Source organism: Nycticebus coucang, chromosome 3, assembly GCF_027406575.1.
Source record: "Nycticebus coucang isolate mNycCou1 chromosome 3, mNycCou1.pri, whole genome shotgun sequence".
NCBI lineage: Eukaryota > Metazoa > Chordata > Mammalia > Primates > Lorisidae > Nycticebus > Nycticebus coucang.
Window position 1 is genome coordinate 38,568,078 of NC_069782.1, and position 24,301 is coordinate 38,592,378.

The following is a 24,301-nucleotide window of genomic DNA, read 5'->3' on the forward strand; positions in this document are numbered from 1 at the left end:
GAAGAATAGGTGAGCAAGAGAATGTCACCTTATAAATACATTTTTAAAAAATTAAAGGCATATAGTAAGTCCTTCTGATTTATCATTCCAGAATAAATAATCCCACCCTTTTTCCATTTACCATTCCATCACGTTAAATAGTCTCCAGACTTTTTTCCAGTTTCCTGAGATGGATGATTTCCAATTGAACGTGATGTTCAATTAAAGTTATTTTTCAAAGACTTTGTTGCTAAGTCATGGAAAAAGCCCAAGTGCCCACGATCCACGAATGGATTAATAAATTGTGGTATAGGTACACCATGGAATATTATGCACCCTTAAAGAAAGAAGGAGACTTTACCTCTTTCATGTTTACATGGATGGAGCTGGAACATATTATTCTTAGTAAAGTATATTGAGAATGGAAGAAAAAGTATCCAATGTACTCAGCCCTACTATAAAATTAATTATGGCTTTCATATGAAAGCTATAATCCAGTTATAACCTAAGAATATGGGGAAGGGGGAGGGGAAGGAGAGGGGAAGGTCAGAGGAAGGGGGAGGATGGGCGGAGGGAGGGTGATTGGTGGGATTACACCTATGGTGCATCTTACAAGGGTACATGTGAAACTTACTAAATGTAGAATATAAATGTCTTAACACAATAACTAAGAAAATGCCAGGAAGGCTATGTTAACCAGTGTGATGAAAATATGTCAAATGGTCTATAAAACCAGTGTATGGTGCCCCATGATCGCATTAATGTACACAGCTATGATTTAATAATAAAAACGTAAAATAAAATAATTAAAAAAAAAGACTCTGTAAGAAAGTGTTTCAATTTTTATAAAAGGCAGATATAGAGGATTAAACATCATATTTACTACAACAGCCACTAATATCATAACTCATCTGAGGAATTACTGAGAACAAGACATTCTCCCGGCAAGCCTAGAAATCTCTTGTGATTTGGAAGGCAAGCCCCAAGTAACTCAGTAATCCTGGAGGAGCAAAGTTCAGTCTTGTAGGAGTAAGACTAATGTTATGACTATTTTTTAGAAATTATCAAAATTTGTACAGATTTGAATCTTAAAATATTATTTTAAAATCAAAGATGGTAATGCATTCATTAAGATACTCCTTTGTTGTCAAAACTGCAAAGGATTCATGAGAGGTTATGCCCATTCCAAGTGTCAACCTGCAGGAAAATGCTATCTGCCTTATGCCACTAGCTCACTACAAAATAAAATTTAAAGAAAACATTTTAAATGTTATATCAAGTTATGATTGTTTTGTGAGCAGATTTTACAGTGAGCAGATTTTAAACTTCAGGCCTGAGTTGGAATAGTCCTCTAATTTAATTCTTTGGTAATTCTGACTGGTTGCCACTGCCCCGGTAAGTTTAATTTTCTGTGTATGGTCTTATTAGCTGAGTAAGAGCAACTCTGAACAGTTTCTAAAGAAGGTAGAAAATTTGGGTATGTGACATTTATTATCTATTTTATACACAATCTTTATTCACTCACACACACAAATTTGAGATAGCAACTAATAATAAATAAGAAGAATCAAAACCAAAATATTGTAAGAAGAGAAAGTCAAGACTTGAAAAGTATTCTAGTTATAGTAGAGTCCACAAACATGGCTTCATATCTGCTCCCATCACATTCAGCTCCCTGATAAAATGAAAAGGGAGAAACCCAACCAGTCATGGACTTTTATATCTCAGAAAATATTTTTTGTTGCCAAAACTGAATTGTAAAGAAAATGTCTTATATAGTACTTGAAAGTCGATAACCCTAAAGGGTCATGTGGAAATAACTTCAAACTGTTTAAAAAACAGTAGAGCAACAGAATCTCCCAAGATGCCAACCTTCATTAAGATTAAAGCCCAGCTCAGTGAAAAGAACTTAGCTTCATATATGGTGCTGGCCACCTTGAATTTATGAGAACACACACCATCAAAATGTGACATGTTTGAACATATTAATAAATATAATTGCACTAAATACTCATTTCTGATCATCTAATTTTCTTCTTAGTACTTCTGCAATTAGCAAAATAACTTGTGGTTTCTTTATACTTGTAGTCTAATCACAAGAAAAGATTTTTTTTTTTAATTTTAGATATCTTTTCTTTCTGCATACAATGCAAAAAACTGCTGTATATCTGCAGAACTAGAGTCATTTCTTATCTGGAATTAGATAAGAAGCCAAGAAATAAAGCTTTCTTGTCACTTTCAGCTTACCCTTCAGCATGAGAAGACAGATAGTGAAGGTAGCCATTGTCACACTTTGTTTCATAAAGGTTAATAAAGAGAGACCATTGATCCAGGTTGACTTGGGTACCACTAGCTAAAATGTGATCCAAGAAAACCACTAATGGCATATTATAGAAATGAGTCTGATTCTCATTTTTCTGAATAATCCTGAAATATTTCTTTGTGAAGTTGGTTGCAGTATAAGTAATGAATTATATGGGCATAAAATATTAATAAATGCAGAGACTGTTTAATGCACAAATGACTTTGCACCCACACAAGCAAACACACACACAGTATTATTGCCATTCCTCTTTTGCTATCTTCAAGAGACAAAAAATTAAGAAAAATTCCATTTTCAAATTAGGAAATCTTATTATCTCCTCTCTTGGATCCACAATATTACAATGCAAACACGAATTTCTAAAATAATCAGGTAGTGTATGCCTGATTTACCATACATATTTTGAACATTACAGACTACAATTGCTGCCCACACTTTAATATTTAGAAGTCCTTCAGTTTTACAAGCAGCCAAAGGCAGACTTGCTGTGAGGTTAACTGGAAATTTAAATATTCATGATTTAATTAATTAAATTTGATTCTATATTAAAAGTGAAATGTAGCTCACAGCAACCTCAAACTCCTGGGCTTAAGCGATTCTCTTGCCTCAGTCTCCCAAAATAGTTGGGACTATAGGTGCCTGCCACAACAGTCTGGCACTCACTAAGGGCTACAAAATGAGACTCTGTCTCAAAAAACGAAAAGAAAATTTTATTTTTCTTTTCTTCCTTGCCCCACTCTTCTTGAAAGCATATTTCTTTAAAAGATGCCCTTTTATGTGGCTGAAAAAGTAATGGAATATGTTTGCTGTTGTGCCATGAAAATCACAGGTTATGAATACAGTCTGTCACATTCAGAATGAAAGAAACCTGTGCATTTATCAAAATGTATTGTTAGAACTGGCATTTGGAAAAAAGTATTTTTCTATAAGATTGTAAATCAGTGGTCTCAACAGTCATTGTTGAGTTTTGGGGGTTTTTTTGTTTTTTGTTTTTTCTGTTGTTTAGCAGAGCCAGGCCAGGTTGGACAGTACCTCCCCTGGTGCATGGAGCCAGCACTGTAACTACTAAGCTAAAGGTGGCTTTTACTCAGTTTCTTAAGCTTAGATTAATTATACCTAGAGAAAATAGTAATAAGATACATGGACTAATTATAAGGGACTATGTTCACATATGATTCATGATTTAATGCCATTTTAAACGCCATTGAATGAATTATGTTTTGTTGTTGTTGCAGTTTTTGGCCAGGGCCGGGTTCAAACCCACCACCCTCAGTATATGGGGTCGGCGCCTAAATAAATAAATAAATAAATGTGAAATGTAAGTTTCTTACAAAAGTCTTATCTGTTTTTATGGCAATGCTCTCCCTATGTCATAACATATCGCATAGCAGGCTGGTGCTCTGTTGCTTTCCCCAAAGTGTGGTTCCCTTTGTTTTGGCAAGAGGTCTTTCCCTCATGCTAACCTGCCTAAAATACACTTTTACTTTTTGTTTTTACTCTAGGACAGATATTGAGAATTCTGTGAGTCTTTTGTATAAATTCTCATGGTAAAATCTCTCATTTTAAAGTTGATTCAATACCACTTTCTAATTAAAAAATAATTCTTGATAAGCCAAGAACTGTTACTTAGCAAATGTTCACATCACTCAGGATGAAAGTGAAAGGCCTTATTGTAATCTATACATCTACATGGCCTGGTCCCTAATTACCTTTCAGATCTCTTCATACATCTGAGTCAGCCTTTACGTTATTCTTTAAACGTGTCATATAAACTCCTACCTACTGGCTTCACATTTGCTGTTTCTTCTTTGAGGAATGCTCTTTGCCCAGATATTACTAAGACTCAGTCCTTCACATCCTTCAGATTTGTATTCCAATTATTTTCTCAGGGAATCCTGCTGTGGCTGTACTATGGAAAATTAATTCATCCAAACACCTCACTTATTTTCTTGTGTATATTTTTTATCTCTAACATTTATCATTGAGTAACATAATAAATTCACAAATAAGTGATAAACTTTGTTTATATCTGCCTCTTCCTCTAGAATCTCCAAGAGTACATGGCACAAATTAGGTTATTGAATTACCTCAATATTCTAATAATAAGCTAATATTCTAATATTCTAATAAGCTAATATTCTTCTTAAAAGTAAATAATTATTGTGAGAAGAAAAATTCTGACTATACTATAAAACAAAATAAAGACATAATTAAAAACGTAAAATTTGCTTTTAAATGGTCATGACCACCTTCTTGAATTACCTATAGCTTTTGTATAATTTGTAAGTATACAGTGAAAAAGTATTAAAGTTAATTAGGAATTTGAATGAACTGACATGTATATTTCATATCTTGCTTGTATTCTAGAAAAAAGTTGGAAAAAACAGCATCCAAATTATATAATATCTTAAGACAAATATGAAAAGAAATCACAGAACTTATATGAGGGGAAAACTATGAAACTTAGTAAGAAACAAAAGCAAGCAAGCATAAACTTATCTGGGAGGCGGAGGCAGGAGATTTGCTTGAGCCCCGGAGTTGGAGGTTGCTGTGAGCTGTGATGCCTCAGCACTCTACCCAGGGCAACAGCTTAAGGCTGTCTCAAAAAAAAAAAAAAAAAAAATTCAACATTCAGATGTCACCATACGCAAGTTACTTCAATATTAATATTTGCCAAAATAGTTCCAGACCAAATAAAATGTGAAAAATTAAAAGATGAAACCAAACATAAAGAAGATATTATATTGATCATTTCTCCAATATCAAAATGAGGGTAGGTATCTATTTTCAACATGAAGATAAAGCAGGAACCCATAAAGGCAAATTTTAATGTTTTTAAACTGTATTTTTAAACTTATATTTAAAAGTCATGTTAAACATAATAAAGACAAACAACAAAGTTAAAAATAATATTCGGAACATATGGGAAAGCCAAAGTTTGCTTATTCACACTATAGAAACCGTGCTTGGAATACAGTAAGAAAAATATTCTTAACTCCTGTGCCAAGGAAAACAGACATTCACAGAAGAAATTAAAACAGCCTCATAACATTAAAAACCTTTACCCTTGCTGGTAACAAAGAAATGTAGATAAAATATGCACTGTTGAGGCTATATCGCAAAGGGCACCTGTGTATTATTTTAGGAAGTATAAAGCAAGATGACTTCAGGAAGACAATCTGGCAAAGTGTTTCAAGACCTTGTATGTGTTTGTAAGATCTACTTTGAAAAATGTGTTTTAAGAGAATAACCAGAAATGCGTGGTAACATTTGTATATAAAACATTTTTTTACTATCTTTACATACAAATATGAAAAGATGAAAACAATCTAAAACTTCATATATTTTATACTATCAGCTCATATTTTAATAACTACTCAACTGGGAAATTCTCATGATAGGAAATTAAGTGAAAAAATAGACTTTACCATGATTCTTATTATTGATCCTAATTAGCAAATGAATGTATTACACATATGCGTCAAATGGCAATCATTACTATTTTTAAATATTTGTACATACGATTTTTCTTCAATAAACATGCACTTTGTATTCTATGAACATTTCTTAGCATGTTGTGTAAACAAGGCCCATGCATTTATATTCTTCTCATTGAACCTATAAGTCATTTTCATGAAAAAAAATATTAAAAATAAGTAAATAAAATAAACATGCACTTTATAATTTGTTTCTGAAACAGAATTTTATGTAAACACATATAAAACTTTGGCCTGGGGAATGGTGGGAATAAAGGTAGTAATGTCCTCCTTCCAGCCTAAGAAATTATAGTACAGTATAATGGTTAAAAGGGTGATTTGATGAGTCAAAACAATTAGGCTGAAATCTTAACTGGCTTCTTATCAGCTGCGTGAGCTTGGTCAAATCATTTAAACTATCTGCCTCAGTTCTCCTACACATAGAGTGAGAATAATAACAAGGACCCCACTGATTTGATATAAGAAATAAAGTAGTTGATACAAACCCCTTACAACCATCTTGACACAAAGCAAACACCATCTACATGCTAGCTATTGTCATTACTGCTAACACAATCCTACTGAGCCAACAGGAATCACTAATTCTCACTCTCCACATCTAGTCTCAATCTCAGGCCTTACATTTTTTCCATACTAAATAGTGAAAATATATTGTGAACATTATGCCACAGTGGTGAATGGCAATCCAAGTAAAGTCAGACCCAATTGGCAACCAAATCTTAAATGCTCTGTAAAACCAAATTTGTCTCAAAAGGAGAATTATTTAAATAGATGTCTGAATATCATGTAAATTGGATGGTGGACTGCTACTTATTTCATAATATGTGGTTTCAAAATCCTAAAAGCCACAAACTCCCTGATAAAATCAGGATTGCTGAAAGGTAGACCTTATTTGGAAATATACATGTACCAGAAACAGCACAAACTACACCTCCCTTGTGGGTCCCTGGCCCGCTGAGGTTTCTGTACAAATCAGTCACAGAATCTCTGGATTGAAAATGATTGAACCAATACACATTTTCCTCTTTGTGTGTGTTCTATTTCTACTTTTGAGCATATAATTCCAAACTTAACCACGGGTCCAAACACATTAAAAATTCCAGGAGGGATTTTCAGGCAATGTGAGGCAGGTTAGTTTATTGGAGCCACCAGTTTGTGTTTTGTTCTCATTATATTTTTCCATCTCCATGTTCCCCAGGGTGACCAAGTTCTTTTTTTTTTCCCTTTATCTCAGAAGAGACTTGTGGTTGCAGGGCTCAAGGTATTAATTCCCTGAGGATTCCCTTTTCAGCTCTTGCATTTTGCAAAGAGGATTTCTAGGATCCGAGGACTATGATGGGGTAAAGAAGAGGGAGAAGAATACTTGTGACCAGATTAGGGACAAGCAAAAATAAGAGGAGGAAAATTAAATGTAATTGAAAACAAAAGAATCATTTGGAAGATCAACTAAACAAAAAGATGGTTTTTGAAAAGATTAATAAAATTGGTAAACCTTTGGTCAACCTAACCAGAAACAGAGAAGTAAAATCTCTAATACCAGAAACAATAAATGAGAAATAACAATACCTCTGAAATTCAAAAAATCCTCAATGATTACTACAAAAAAACTCTATTCCCCAAAATACGAAAATCTCCAGGAAATCGATCAATACCTGGTTGAAGCACACAACCTTCCTAGACTCAACCAGAAAGAATTAGAAATTTTGAATAGACCTATTATCAATCACTAAACAGCATCAACTATACAAAATCTCCCAAAAAAGAAAAGTCCAGGACAAGATGGCTTCACATCCAAATTCTATCAAACCTTTAAAGAGGAACTAGTACCTATATTATACAACCTTTTCCAAAGCATAGAAAAAGAAGGAATACTTCCCAACACATTCTATGAAGTAAATATCATCCTAATCCCCAAATCAGGAAAGGATCCAAGAAAGAAAGAAAATTATAGACCAATATCATTAATGAATATTGATGCAAAACTATTCAGTAAGATCTTAGCAAACAAAATTCAACAACATGTCAGAAAAATTATACAACATGATCAAGTTGGTTTTATTCCAGGGTTACAAGGTTGGTTCAATATACATAAATCTATAAATATAACACATCACATCAATAAAATAAAAAACAAAGACCATATGATTCTCTCAATTGGTGCAGAAAAAGCCATTGATAATATCCAGCATACTTTCATGATTAGAGCACTTAAGAAAATAGGTGTAGATGGGACATTTCTTAAAGTGATAGAGGCCATATACAGAAAACCCACAGCCAATATCATATTGAACGGTGTCAAATTGAAAACATTTCCATCCAGATCAGGATCTGGGCAAGGATGACCACTGTCTCCACTGCTATTCAACACAATAATGTAAGCCTTAGCCATCACAATCAGGCAAGAGAAGGTAATCAAGGGTATCCTAATGGGGTCAGAGGAAATCAAACTCTTACTATTCACTGATGATATGATCCTATACCTGGAAAACCCCAGGGACTTAACTACAAAACTCTTAAAAGTGATCAAGAAATACAGCAGTGTCTCAGGATACAAAATCAGTAGCTTTTATATATACCAAGAATAGTCAAGCTGAAAATATAGTCAAGGACTCTATTCCTTTTACAGTAGTGCCAAAGAAGATGAAATATCTGGGAATTTACCTAACAAAAGATGTGAAATATCTCTATAAAGAGAATTACAAAACTCCAAGAAAAGAAAAAGCTGAAGATGATAACAAATGGAAAAAGATACCATGCTCATGGCTGGGAAGAGTCAACATTGTGAAAATGTCCTTATTACCCAAAGCAATCTATATATTTAATGCAATCTCTATTAAAGCATCATTGTCATACTAATTTAAAGAGCTTGAAAAAATAGTGCTTCATTTTATATGGAATCAGAAAAAACTTGAATAGCAAATATATTACTCAGAAATAAGAACAAATCAGGAGGTATCATGTTACCAGACTTCAAACTATACTATAAATCTATAGTGATAGTGATCGAAACAGCATGGTACTGGCACAAAAACAGAGAGGTAGAACAGAATAGAATACAGAACCAAGAGATGAACCCAGCTACTTATCATCATTTGATCTTTGATAAGCCTATCAACAACATTCAGTGGGGAAAAGACTCCCTATTTAACAAATGGTGCTGGGTGAACTGGCTGGTGACCTGTAGAAAACTGAAACTGGACCTCCTACCTTTCACCATTAAAAAAACTTGATTCTCACTAGATAAAATATTTAAACTTAAGACATGAAACTATAAAAATACTAGAAGACAGTACAGGGAAAACACTTGAAGAAATCAGCATGGAAGAATTTTATATGAGGACCTACTGAGCAATTGAAGCAAAACCAAAAATACATTACTGGGATCTGATCAAAAAGCTTTTGAACAGCCAAGAGCACAGTAAGTAAAGCAAATGGAAAACCTTCAGAATGGGAGATTTTTGCAGGTTATGCTTCCAACAAAAGTCTGATAACTAGAATCTACAGGGAACTCAAACTAATCCATTAGAACAAATAACCCCATTTTGATGTGGGCAAGAGACTTGAACAGAAACCTCTCTGAAGAAGACAGGTGCGTGGCCTACAAACACACAAAAAAAGGCTCAGAGAAATGCAAATCAAAACTACTTTGAGATATCATCTAACTCCAGTAAAATTAGCCTACATAACAAAATCCCAGAACTACAGATATTGCTGTGGATGCGGAGAGAACACTTCTACACAGCTGATGGGAATGCAAGCTAATATTGGAAAGAAGTTTGGAGAATACTCAAGGAACTAAAAGCAGACCTGCCATTTGATCCTGCAATCCTCCTGCTAGGTATTTACCCAGCTGATCAAAAATCATTTTACAACAGACATTTGCACCAGAATGTTTATTGCAGCCCATTCATAATTGCCAAGTCATGGAAGCCACACAAGTGCCCACTGACTCATGAATGGATTAACAAATTGTGGTATGTGTATACCATGGAATACTATGAAGTCATAAAAAAGATCACATCTTTTGAGTTTACCTGGATGGAGCTGGAACATATTCTTTTTAGTAAAGTATCTCAAGAATGGGGGGCTGGGGGGAAGTATCCGGTCTATTCAATACTACTATGAAATCAGTATATAATCACTTACACATTCATAGGAATGGTAAAACAGAACTATAGTCCAGAAAGAAAGAGAGAAGAGGAAAGAGTGGGAGGGGAGGGGGGAGGCCATCAGGAGGGAGGTTACTGGGGGGATCCAACCTAATGTATAATGCAATGACACATTTCTAAAATATTAAGAATAGAATATGAATTTTTTGTCACAACAAATAAGCAAGGAGACAGTTATGTTAATCAGTTAGATGTAAGCATTCCACATTGCATATCAAATTAGCACATTGTACCCCATGAATGCATTAATGTACAGTTATGATTGATAAACAAACAAAAAATAGTGAATTAAAACAAAATGAGATGGGGAAAGTTGAGATACCTCACAACTGATTGTCACTGGGGGAACCCATTTGCTGTCCCTGGCAATACCCTGTGATGTGGCAGGGTTTCAGCTGTGACCTGCATTTGGAGAAGTTGGACCTACGACATGAAATCATGGGCATTGACAAGATTCCTGCTTTGGGGATAAAAGCAACAGAGATGATTAATTAACCCAAGCTCTATCAAGGAGTTTATCAGTAGCCACACTGATAAACTAAAGATCGCCTTCAGCTTTCCAAATTTTTCTACAATACCAGAAAGGGTTGCAGTGGAGGGGGGTTTACCTTCAATGATCAAACTACCAAAATTTTATTTTGTACAAGCTCCTATTATGTGCATGTATACATATGAAAACATGACATTTCATGACCATCTCAACTTGTAGACAATAATTTATAACTGATTAAAATATAATATTAACATAAATATCATGGCATGTGAGTAGAAATAAGTAAACCAATAACACAAATGCAAAATTCCAAATTTTTATCTCCATGAGTCCCATGTCTTTGCAAGATCAAATGAGAGATTATGTTGTGTCTTTGGATTGACACGTATACATGTAAGAAGTGGTGTAATAAATACAGAAGCAATGTATTTTCCACTTTAAGGAAAAGGACAGGTTTCCTTCCAAAGTCACAAATTAGTTTGCCACATTGTGATTTTTTTTAAGTGTAAGAATTGAAACTGAATCATCCCATGCTTGCTAGTGAAGGACCTAGTGAAGAGAGTCAGAGTACGAGAATGTAGCATCTTTTGTTATCCAATGGGCAAGTAAAGTCCAATCCTCACAAAGGGTTCTGTGGCAGCATTGTATATTAAATAACAAATCATCATGATTTCCTTTGCTGTTCATTGAAGGAATGTTCATCATAATTAATGTGCATGTAATATGTAATTTCATAGGAGTGAGGCCATAAATTAGCATTAATTATGAGACTTCCCATTCCTTCAGCTATTGAAATGCTTAGCAATTCCCTTTAAGCCTCAGCTTTCACAGAACTTGTTCATCATTCTCATACTTTCAAGGTAAATTTAGGGTATGCCGGATCTTCCAATCAAAACAAAATTTTAAAAATGCAAATTGTTTTTCTTAATCTCTGTGTGATCTCTGAATCTTATTAGAGAAAAGTTACATAGCTGTCCTAATCTAGAGCAAATGTGTCAACTCTGACAGAGGAAAAGAAATGTTTAAATCTGAAATTGCCCAGTTATTTGCCTGGGAAAGAATTAAAAAAAAAATAAGACACTTGGTCTTCTTATAGCAAATTCTCCTTTGCTGAAAGCATCTCTCAAGGAGAACATGTCATTTGAAGTTATTACCCATCATTAACTATTTTACTGCCCAAAATGTATTCCTACCATGTAGAATGACAGCATGAATGTTACTGAAAACTATTACATTTCCTTAGTGAGAAAGAGATTTAAAACCACATTCACATGCATTAGTTAACTTTACCTGAAGCAGTCCTATCACTTCATATTTTTGGAACAAACCACATCACAGTTCATAATGATTCAGATGCTTGAGTAAGATTATTTTCTACAATTGACAGTGCAAGAGTGATGCTTCAGATGTGTCTCATGTCCACAGGCGTGATCTGCTGTGTCAGTAATGCAGGAGCAGTGTCCTCGCACATTATAATATCTGTGACATGTCTTACTGACAACAGCATGGTCTTTTGATTTACATGAACTGAACTTAAAATAAATGAGTGGAATATTCCCCCAGGCACATAATCAATTGCATCTGTTGCAATGCTGGCATTTCCTTTGCCCTGTTTATGCCATTACTGACCCTACTGAAGCAGTATTATCGTTAAGTGTTTCCATGAATCTCTCCTGGCACCAGCTCACAGCACCATTGCTGCACTACAAACACGTCCAGCCTCAGAGGACCCCAGCAGCATTAATATTACTCCAATACTGCATTGAGTGTGATAGATGTTAGGAGACAAAGGAATATATGTTTCAATTGCATTTCTTTGTATCTTTGTGCTTGATGAAATAACAGCAAACTATTGTGGAGAAAAAAAAGACATCTGTTAACAATGGTGAGGTAATCTTGCTATACTGCAAAAACAGTGTAAAAATAAATTACTGGGTGTTTCTGAAAAACGTTCTCTGAAGCCTATAAAAATTGGAAGCATTTGACTGTGTTGTAGTAAGATGAGGAAATATCAGACAGGAAAATGTGCTTTGCATTTAAAACAACATATGGTAACATCAGACAATATTTGTGCAATAAGATATATTCCTAGAAAACGGCTATATATAAATATGTCTGTATATGCACACAGATACATATATACTATATATAAATCAGTTAACCTATTGAAATCCTCTATGCTTACTTTTGGTATCCAAATGAATGGAAAGGTTTAAGCTTGAAAATAGCAGGGGTTAATGTCAGCAGAAAGGAAAAGATGAAAGAAAAAAAGCTATATTCTATAAAACTAAACAATGAAAATAAATCCTATAAACTTTCTAAGTTTCCCTGGATGTTTGACTTAATTTAAAACTACTATCATATACCTTATTGTATGTTTGAGTTCATAAATAAAGACATGGTTTTACAGAAAAGTTTTTTTTCTAAATAAATGAGTCATTCAAACCTATATAAAATTTTCCTAGTAAAAAATGAAAGAAACTTGGTAATGAAATGATTCCATTCTGTACAATCTACGAATCCTTTTTATTAAACTTTATATAGAAATGAGGCTTTGCTTTTCATGTTGGAAAATATATTAAAGTTTTATTGCTCTACAGATTTTAAAATATATCCAGTAGCTTATAGTCAATTTAATATGCCCTTGCAAATCCTTACTAAGAAGTTAAGAAAATTGTGGTTATATTATTTCTAAAAATAAAATAAAAACTTCAATTATAAATGAATGTTAAATATTTAACTTGAGTTTGAATAGCATAGATGTAACACAATATCTTCTAAAATTTCCAGAAAAGACAGAAATTTAGCAAGTAACAGGGTGGATTTGAGATGCACCAAGAGAAAAGGTTGAAGAAAACACATCAACCCCACTGACGTGAGCTGCGACCCCAAGGATACAAACAAAAGGTACAAAATCCATCACCAAGCAGACAGGAGTCCCCTCCCCTATGAGAACGGCTCAGAGTGCCCCACAAACAAACGAGCAGAGTTCAAAGGTCCTCCCACTACACTCCACGGGAGAGACCCTCTAAAAACTGGATATACCTCCCCTACTAGGGTGCCATGGCGTTCTCCTGCCAGGCATAAAACTATATAAAACTGTATATATTCTCTACCTTCAACTCTGAGCTCACAGCACTCCCCTCCACTCTCACTCTGAGGTCTGGAGGCCTGTCCCCCAGGAGTCCAGATTCTTGGGTGATTTCTCGAGGGGGGTGGACAGGGCCTAGACTGCAGCTGGTCAGTGCTGACTGTGGGGCACAGGAGGGAGGAGAGGATGGTCGGCTGAGAGGGAACCACACTGGACCAGCGGTGCCCCGAGGCACAGAATAGCAGCCGTCTTTTAGCAACATTAGGGCTCACTCCCGGATATTCTGAAGCCATACCACTGTCTACCTGGGCAACCAGAGGAGGCCAGGCATCTACTCAGGTGGCAACCACCACAGAACACATCTGGGATAGAAACACAGGCCCCATGAGTAAAGGGTTTGCCTGAGGCAGTACCAGCCTGGGTGGAGCGCGTGGACGAGAAACGCATGCACAGAGCCAGGAAGTTCCCAGGGCAGGGCTGACTCAGAGGACCGCTTTACTGAGCCTAAGACGCACCCCGCCCTCAGGGGATCGTCAGCCTATAGACAAAGGAAGACAGGAGGCTAGAACTGACAGAAAACTGAATACAAACCTGCAGGAGCAAAGACAGGGCCTGAGGTGCAGGCTCTGGGAACTCAAAACAGCTTCTCTTCTTCAGGGGAATTTAGCAGGGACAGAAACAAATTCCTGCAAAGTTCTGTTCTGTCAGTAACATCAATCAGGGGCAGGGCTGGAACTGAGTGAACACCCCCAAGACTCCATCAAGCGCCCAAGGTTGTCAGGCCTCACCTCCTGCTACTAGATAGAGGCAGAGCACAGCAGCCTGGCTGAGCAGAAATAGATTTCCTTGTGATTCGGGCAGGTGCAAACTCCTGGAGTATCTATTCAATACAGGCAGCTGAGTCAAAGCCCGCGGGACTATCAGTGATTGGGTGTGGCAGAGGTGCAAGGTGGGGAAGGAGACATCAACCTTCCCAGACTGATCTATTTGCTGGGTGGGTCCTCCAGATTCCACAGAGCACTGGAGCAAGCCATATCAGAGTAGTTACCAGACCCCTGTGATCCAGTTGCCAGAGACCTTTTAAAATCTCCCACCTGAGACAGGTGCTGACTGAGACAATTGATTTGGACCTTTTGAACTGAGCCAATCGTCCAAGGACTATTCAGGTGGTGCCCTGTGTGTGTGGTTGTAGGAAGGTTTGATTTATCCTTTTCCAACTGTTGCCTGTGGGGGGGTGGGGTGACTTAATTGCTGGTATTGCTCCACAGCTGAGACTTCAACCCAGAGGAACTGTTTCACTAGGGTCGAACAGAGACCAGCTGAACACAAGACAGAACCACTTAGCCCCACCACACCAAACAGGTTCCTAGTTTCTCAGGCCGCAGCACTGTATGGGTCCTCGACAAAGCTCCAGGGGGGAAATAAAATGTTGTAAAACAATCATGGGGTGGAATTAGCAGAAAAACTCTGGTAAAATGAATAACAAGAATAGATCAACCCCCCCCCCCACCAAGAAAAGATATGGCAGTTGTAACTGAAGATCCCATTCATAAACAGCTGGCCAAGATGTCAGAAACCGAATTCAGAATTTGGATTGCAAACAAGATTAATAAAATGGAGGAAAATTTAGAATTAGAAATTCAAGTAGCAATTCAAAAGTCGGAATTAGAAATTCGAGACATTCAAAAGTTGTCTCAAGAATTCAATGAATTTAAAGACAAAACCACCAAAGACTTTGACGCACTAAAGCAAGAATTTGCAGCCCTCAAAGATCTGAAAAATACAGTAGAATCCCTCAGTGACTGAGTGGAGCAAGCAGAAGAAAGGATTTCTGACATTGAAGACAAAACCTTTGAATGTTCCCAAACTCTCAAAGAGGAAGAGAAATGGAGAGCAAAAATGGATCATTCTCTCAGAGAGCTCTGGGATAATTCGAAGAAGGCTAATATCTGCCTCACTGGAATCCCTGAAACCAATGAAGTGGCCTCACTAGGCACAGAGGCCCTTCTCCATGAAATTATAAAAGAGAATTTTCCAGACATGCAAAGAGATTCTGAAATTCAGATAGCAGACAGTTTCAGAACCCCAGCACGACTCAATCCCAATAAGACATCCTCCAGGCATATCATAATTAACTTCACTAAAATTAATATGAAGGAGAAAATTCTGAAAGCAGCTAGACGTAAGAAATCCATTACCTACAAAGGGAAGAATATTAGAATGACTGCAGATCTCTCTACAGTCTGTCATTTCTTCTATATCTTCTCATTTCCAAATCATGAATGCAACAAAATATAAGCAAAAAATAAGTACAAAAATGTGCACCTTCATTAGTGGCAACCTAATAGAATAAAAAATAAATTCTGATATATAAAAACACGCAAATGCCTATATAATACATTAGTGGCTACTTACACTAATGAAAAATCTCTGATTTATAATGTTACCAGTTTCACCCCTGTCACATGATTTCATCATGACCTGGCTGAAATTACCCTGCCAAGTTTTGTTTTTCATCCATTTCATGTTGTATCCAAAGGCTCGACAGGGCCTATAGGGCAGAAATAAGAGCAAAGAAGCAATGGGGAGGGCACACAGTAACATAATTCTGAGCAATCTTATTACTTCACTAGCAACTTTGTTCAGACTTGCTCTGAACCCTCCAAGGGACTCTCATGTTTCTCAGAGTCAAAGCCAAAATTTTTATAATGATCTACAACCTCCTGCTTGATCTGACTCCAACATGTCCCTGACCTCACTCTGTACACTCTCCCTTTGCTTTCCCTACTGTAGTCCCACTTCAATCTCTAAGGTCTAAGAACCAACTCTCCAAGAGATTCTCCAACTCTCACCTCAGGGTTTGGCACTTGTTCCTCCCTCTGCATGGAAAGTTCTTGCTACAGGTATCACTGTATGAGCTCCAACATTCACTGCCTTTAAGACTTTTTGTTTCATTTTGTTTTTAATTTCAGATTGATGTGAGGATACACATGCTTAGGTTCATTGGTATTTTTTTCTAATCTATCATTCAAGTTGTAGTTGAGCCCTCCACCCAGGGGTGTGCTAAATATGCTTCCATTGTGCCCATTAGGCGAGAACTTGCCAATCACCCTCCCTCCTCCCCTTTCACTCCTCCCCCTCACCAGGATTCTGTATCTTTTGCATTTGATAGAGAAATCAAATATTTTACTGGTATGCAAATGTTGAGGAAATTTGCCACAAGACCAGATCTACAGGAAGTACTCAGACCTATCCTTTAGTCTGATCAGCACCGATGGACCAACAACAAAGTAAATACACCCAGAATTTTAAGAACAAAGCCCAGCTGCCTTCTAGTTTTGCTGAAGAGATCATCATATTGGGACCATTCATGGCCATGAGCACCCCAAATCACTCTTCCCTGCACTCCCTGCCCCCTTCTGTTTAATTCTAATACATGTTACAACTTCTTTGCACAATATAATTTCCTTTGTTCTGACTCCCCCACTGGAAAGTAAGCTTCTTAAGCTGTGGAACTGGGGGATGGGGGTAGTAAAAGGGAACCTGGGTTTTACTGTCTTGCATCCCTCTCACATTTAACACAAAGGAGACACTCCAACAGTATGTTGTAGAATGTCAAATTTGGAAGATGGTGAAATGTTTTTAAAAGTTGAGATTCAACATTTTGTTTCCTTTGCTTCTTGCAAAACAAACTTCTTCTGAAAGTGCAATTTATTTATTCCTTTATCATCACTTCTAAGACCACCAAATTTTGCAGACAAGTTGCTTCTACTTCAAATGCCATAAATGCTGTATGGCAAAGCCTGGACTGGAAAATTGCATAAATCCTAGTTCTCACTTTACTCTGTCACCGACAGAAACTAGATCATACATGAGGGTCATCCCAGCTGCTAAAGAACACTTTACAAAAATAATGACTTCTTAAAACTCTCCTATTAAGCCAGATATTTTGTGATGTATAAAGAGTTTTCTGTCCATAAGATAACCTATTACGAGAGTACGTCCATTGAAGGTCACTGGACTATTTAGACATAAGAATCGTTGAAATAAACTGCAGGCCAAAAGCCAAGAACGTGTTATGGGCACATGCTGCCAAAATAAAAGCAAAGCAAAGCCCGTTATGTTTTGAGAACTGATTGTAAGGACAGCAAAAGGTAAGTTTTGCATATAATATCTTTGAGCTAAAAAGGATCCAAAAGATCATCTTCCCTGATTCCCTCTTTTTATAAATAAATGTCCAGCACAGAAGAGGCAATAAAGAAATATTTTCAAAATAAAAATAAAGAGTTTTTATGATTGATTTGCTTTAGTCATACTAAGTGGAAGAAGGAGAAGAATACAAATCTGACTTTTCTTCTCAGCAGACTAGCTAGATGATTGGATGGAATAAGCTCTAATGAGAATTTTAAGAATTAGTCAATGCTGAAGTATAAACCTACTTATTTTTTTAAAAGATAAATCTTGACCAAGAAGAAAATAAATGATAACAGTGTTTCCCAAATTTGTTTCATCGGATCAGCGTAACTTTAAAGAAAGATCCAATTTCTCTAAAATCCACCCTGGAATAGGTAAATCAGAATCTGCAGAGAAATAACCTAGACATCTATTTTTATAATACATACTTCAGGTGGTCATAGGGAAGCCAATCTGGGAAGCAGTGGACAGTGGCTGGTAATCCCACTTCCTTCAGACCCACACCAATCACTAATGATAATAAAGGACTGTTCTTACTGTCAGCTCTATGATGAAGAGTGAAGAACCGAACTACAAGGTTTGCTTCAGTATAAACTATCATCCTCTAGTCTGCAAGACAAATGCCTCTTATTAACACTTTGTTATTTTAAACTTGACCTACAGCAGAAATCTCCCTCCCTCTCTCTTTTCTCAAGTTTCTTGGTTCAAATAAAGACTTCAGAATCTATAGTCACAGGCAAAGTTCTATCTTACAAAAATCTAAACAATCTGTAGTAAGCTTAAGAGTATTAAGAGTTGACATTCATGCAGACTCATCTTTGTCACAGGTAATAAAGTAACCAGGAAAAGCAAAAAAAAAAAGAGTTGACATTCATTTACCAAAATTCAAATATAATGCTTACTTTGTCAAATGTAACTTACTTTTTCTCAACAGATGCTCATTTACAGAGATACGCTAACTTTAGATTAAAGGTTTAAGTTTGCGGAGTTTTTCTATCTTACTTAAAAGAACTGTAAACACAGTTAAAAATACTATCTTATAAACCACTTCTCCTAATAACTACTTTGATTTTTTCTTTGTATTTGAAATAATATTTTGAAAGATACTGTTGGTTTACCAGATTGCCATACTTGATCTTGAACTTCATCTCCAGCTTCTTGTAGACAAATCTTCACCAAAAAAGATGAAAAAAGTTTAAGATAAAATTTTACATATTAAAAGTACTCAAATCATCATCAATAGCATACACAGAATTTAACTTCATAATTCTGATTAGATAGGTCTGTCAGGTAGCTCAGGAAACTGCATTCTAACAAACACCTCGGGGTGCATTTGGGCCATACTTTTGAAACTATAATTTAGATTCTTTAATTCAAACATTCTTAGAGACTTACACTATGGACATAAGAAATTGGTAGAGTTCTTAAGATAAGTGCATATTCTTGTTGCCTCATGACACACTTTATTTCTGTCGTAGATTCCATCCCAAAGATACATGGCAACTATAATGGCCCGTGTTCCATTTTTTGGTCCTAATATGAACAAAACAACATTTGTTCTTGGCTGACACCTCCACTCACTAGATTAGGAAAGTCTGACTCCCAATAAAATCAGCAATCTTTCCTCTTAAAATGTTCATTTACTAGATCAGATGACTTGTTTGTTAAAAAGATCAGACCAAGTAAAGACCACTGTTTGCCTCCTGGGCCCCACTTGCTCATTTACAAAGATGGTGTAAGAATGATATCCTGTAAATGGTAATCACACATACTTACTGTTTTTACAAGAGTAGCCCTTCTGGGCAGCACCTGTGGCTCAGTGAGTAGGGTGCTGGCCCCATTTACCGAAGGTGGTGGGTTTGAAAATGACCCCAGCCAAACTGCAATTAAAAACAAACAAACAACAACAAAAAAAAAAATCAGTAGCCCTTCCAACCTACTTCATGGCAGGTCAAGTTCATTTCTTCAGTTTCCTCTTTTGTCTATCATTATGAACCTAGTTAGAACCATTTCCTTCCCTGAATATATCCTGGCTCTTAACATAGGTGTTTTACAAACATCAAGGGAGTTGGAAACAAACACTCCATCTTAGCATGTTTTCCTTTTCACAATTGTGCTTCTCAGAAGAGGTCAAGCTTTGCCAAGACTCAAGAGGCCCGTAATTTTTCTTTTGTCTCAATCACACTAAATATAAACCAGAGTTGGTAGTAAGACTCAAGTACTTCATCAAGCACAGCAAGTGTATGTCTATCATCATGTCAGAGGCAGACAAAACGAACTTCAGTGGGGGATATCCTATAAATCAGATTTGTCCTTTACAATTTGTGAATACGTGATGTGATCTAATGTAAAAATTTAAATGCTACTATTAAACATTAATATGACACTCTCTTAGAACACACATATAAATTTAAGAATGAGAAAGCTTCTGTATAGAAATCGCTAGCTTTCCATTAAACAGGAAAAACAAAGTTACAGACAGAAACAGGGTATTATAATAGCTAGGAGATTATTTGTCCAAAATATGCAGTATTTATAAAACCATGGTAAAGTTGACTTACACTTTAACTTTTCTAGCAACTAGCTGTGTGACCTGGAATCTCATTTACTATCTTTGGATCTTACATTCCTTATCTATAGTAGGAGTCTGTTATACACAGTGATTTCTGAATTCTTTAACTAGTTGAAGACTCATTCTAGATTAATCAGAGAAGGATTTTTACAACTAGTTTTATTGAGCAGTACATAAAAACAAATGCCTGTTTTGGTAAGCAAACAAGGAAAATAAAAGAATTTATAAGAAACAATTCAGAATCACTCCAGGGTCTTATTTACTAAGCCAAGTGATTCAATTTTGACAAAAATAAACTCTTCAGTATGTAAGGAAATGAAAATGTTAGCTAATTAAAGAAATTAAAAGAGCTTTAGGACTTCTAACTGTTTTTACAAATCATTTTACTAATTTTAAGTATCATTATTCCAGCATGTGGATTAAATTGTGTAGGAATATAAATGGGTCCATTGTTAAGCCAGTTAAGGCTTAATAAAAAATGATTTTGGATTTTCATGTCCTCATTTTTTTGTAACTGCATTATCTACAATGATGACAAATTTTTCTGTGCCTTATATATAATACAAAACTTTTAAAATATCAGTTTGTGAATCCAACTTCATTGATTATTAAGATATTTCACTGACAAAAATCAAGAAATGCCAAGAATAATTTTATGATTGCTTTAAAGGACATTCTAACTCTGCCATTTTGGATGGGCAGGGACTTCAGAGTCCATGTAATCCACTCTTCTCAATTTACAGGGAAAAAAACTAAAACACATTTTGGTGATGTCACTTATCCCAAATCAAACAAAGATTTAGTGACCAGGCAAGGCTAAAACATTTGTCTCCTTACGTGTAGAGTTCTGCTGTCTTCATTATTCCATTGTTTCCAAGGTTCTAAACACTGGTCAAGGAAAAATAGGTTTCATTTTCAGATTTGTGTGGAAAACCCTGCATACTTAATTCTCTTCTCAAAAACTCACTATGCACGTTAGCAAAAAAAAAAAGGTTCTTGTATTATCCTTCAGGAAAGGAAAGTTTACTTGATTTGTTCAATTACACATCCCCACTCTTACTGTTACACATTGCCACTCCATAAATTATACACACACACACACGTCACTATTTAATTTGTATGTTGCTATTTAATATATTATAACATTCATTATGCAACCCTTAAAATGTTTCAGGCAAGAGCCAAATTTTGTCCTCAAACTTATAAACCAAAAGTGTTTCATTAATTTACAATATTAATCATTAGAAACTTGGATAAATATGTGACGATGGGTTCAAAGGATACTAGTGGAGGAAATGAAAATATAAATTTAGATTAAGACAAAGTTACCTACGTTGGTACACTGATCTGGATTGAATGTGCTAAAGAGAGAGGTTGGGCATGCTGCTAATACATGCTTCACTGACCACACAAAACTTAAACTCAACAGAGGCCTAGACTTGGTCATTGAAGTTCCAGAGCTTCTTTAGTGAAACATAGAGGAAAGAATTCAAAGATTCATGGGATTGTTGACATGGTTTACTATAGAAGACCTTTATACTCATTCCCTAGATGGTTCCTTTACCAAAGCATTGAGAAATAGATCATCCAGGTATGTACTGCCACCCTTGAAAATCCCAATGTTGGCTATTCCTGTAGAATAGAGTCATGAGAATAGATGCTGCAATTGAAACGGACTCCCTGAATTTGATAGATTGAAATCCCAGAATGACAACAATAGCTCCTAACCATCAAAAACAAGGCAAACATAGTTATTATAATTCAGACAGGAAAATAATGTGGCACTCCAATAAAGTTAAGACTGCATTTTTTTCGTTTAACATCTGACAGCTTTTAAGTTCATATCTCTCTCTTCTATCCCACTCCTATATAAACTGATATGAAAGTCTGGGTACTCCCTCCCCTTTGGCACTAGAGGAAATTCAAACCAAGAAAACACCAGCCAAATGCACCTGCTTGTACCTGTCCTGCTCTCCTCAGGAATCCTTATGTGAGTATTATATTTCTCAAATTCTCTTAGTGTGTGGGTTGTTATAGAATTCAATATCTGACTATCAATTGCGAAGAGACCCATCTTATCTATGTAATGCTCATATATGAGGTAAGATCTGAACTGATACTTGGTAATGGTGGATCTGACATGGCACCTGTGTCAGACAGATACTCAGGTGATGCTGTTCCCACCTCTTGATGCTCATACCTTTGTTTAATCCCTTGTCTATGAGTGCAGGTAGGACCCGTGACTTGCTTCCAACCATCAGAATATGGCAAAGGTAATGGATATCTCTTTTGTAATTATGCATTATATAGGAAAGGATATAGAAGTCACTCCCATTATTACTACACAAACACACATAGACACTTGTTAGAAGAGAGGCTATTGGCACTCTTTGTGCTCTTGAAACATATGGTCATGTTGGAGAAGTTACTCTGCCAAGAAACTTCAAGAGGCTTCTAGAAGCAAGGGCAAACTCTAGCTGATAGAAAATAATCTGGGGCCCTCAGCCATTTAATCAAAAGTAAATTAATATTGAATGAGTTTAAAAGTGGATTTCACCATAATTGAGGCACTAGATGGGAACACAGCCTAGCTAAAACCCCTATGGTAACTTTGTGAGGCCCTGAGCAACACCCAACTACACTGTGCCCAGTCCCCAGACTCATGGAAACTGTAAGATAAAAAAGGGATGTGTCTGTGGCAACCTGTTACGCAATAGTAAAAAAACAATATAGAATTCCTAAGACTGAAATATATGAGTAGCTTTTTAAAAAGACAAACGAAAAGAAAGATTTGTGTGATCTAAATTAGCTAATAGAGATACAAAAAGCCTTGGTTCAGGAAAATGAAGTATCATTTGATCCCACATGGTGAAGATTCATAGCTCTTTATCCAAATCTTATTTCTGTGCCATTGCACGATGCCTTTGAATGAAGGTGACTCCAGCTTCACCATAAGAATTAAGCAGTCCTATCACAAAAAACCTTGAATTCGCTGATCAGACTAGCAAATTACATGTGTTAAGTGATAAATTTGAAACTCATTTTGAAATGTGAAACTAGGTTTTTTCTTTACAATAAATTATTCTGAAAAACCACCCCATAGTTTTTCCGCAATATCAGTATGCATGGTTGAAGCGTATTTGCCCAGCAATTGTACAACTTACCATATTGACTTTATGATCCATGAAGTGAGAGCCATCATGAGAAAGTGAGAAATGCCATATGTCAATCTACAGACATGCCCCCTTTTCCCAAAATATTGTAGTACAACAGGTATAGTATCCTCAATGGAATTAAATGTCATACTACCATTAATGGCTTCAAAGATACAGAAGTGGTTATTTCTATCATATCTTGCCTGACCTCACTTGTTTGGCCTGTGGCGGGGATGGATCACTGAAAATTACAATCAGTTTTTACAAACTTAACTTTTCAGTGACTCCTATTCCATATTTAGTCTCTTTACTCAAAATAGTCCCCAGACTCTTGTATGCAGCTACATACAAAAATTATCACTATTTTTTTCTAACTCAATGAATATAGAATATCGGAATCAATTTACTTTCATCTGCCAACGACGACAGGTCATGTCCACTCTCCTATCTCCAGACTACTTCAATGCTGTTGAACCTCAACATGCTCTAGTCTTCAAAGACCATTATCATCTCACCAACTAATTGATAACATCATGCTTATGGATCGAAGAATCAGGAAATATCATAGATAACCTTGCAAAAAAAAATACATTTCATGCTTAAGAAAACACAAAAAGAAAAAAAACAAACTCATGGAGGCCATAGCCGCTTTTCCTCATTGGCATAGATACAATTTAGGTGTGGATTAGCTTAGCGTGCCTGTTACACTTTCACCACCACCCACACCAGGAGCTTAACAGAACGCCTTACTCATCTTCATGGCATTCCATACAATATTGCACCTCGCTATGGGAGTCATGAGCACACACAGTCTGCTGTCCTGAGTCT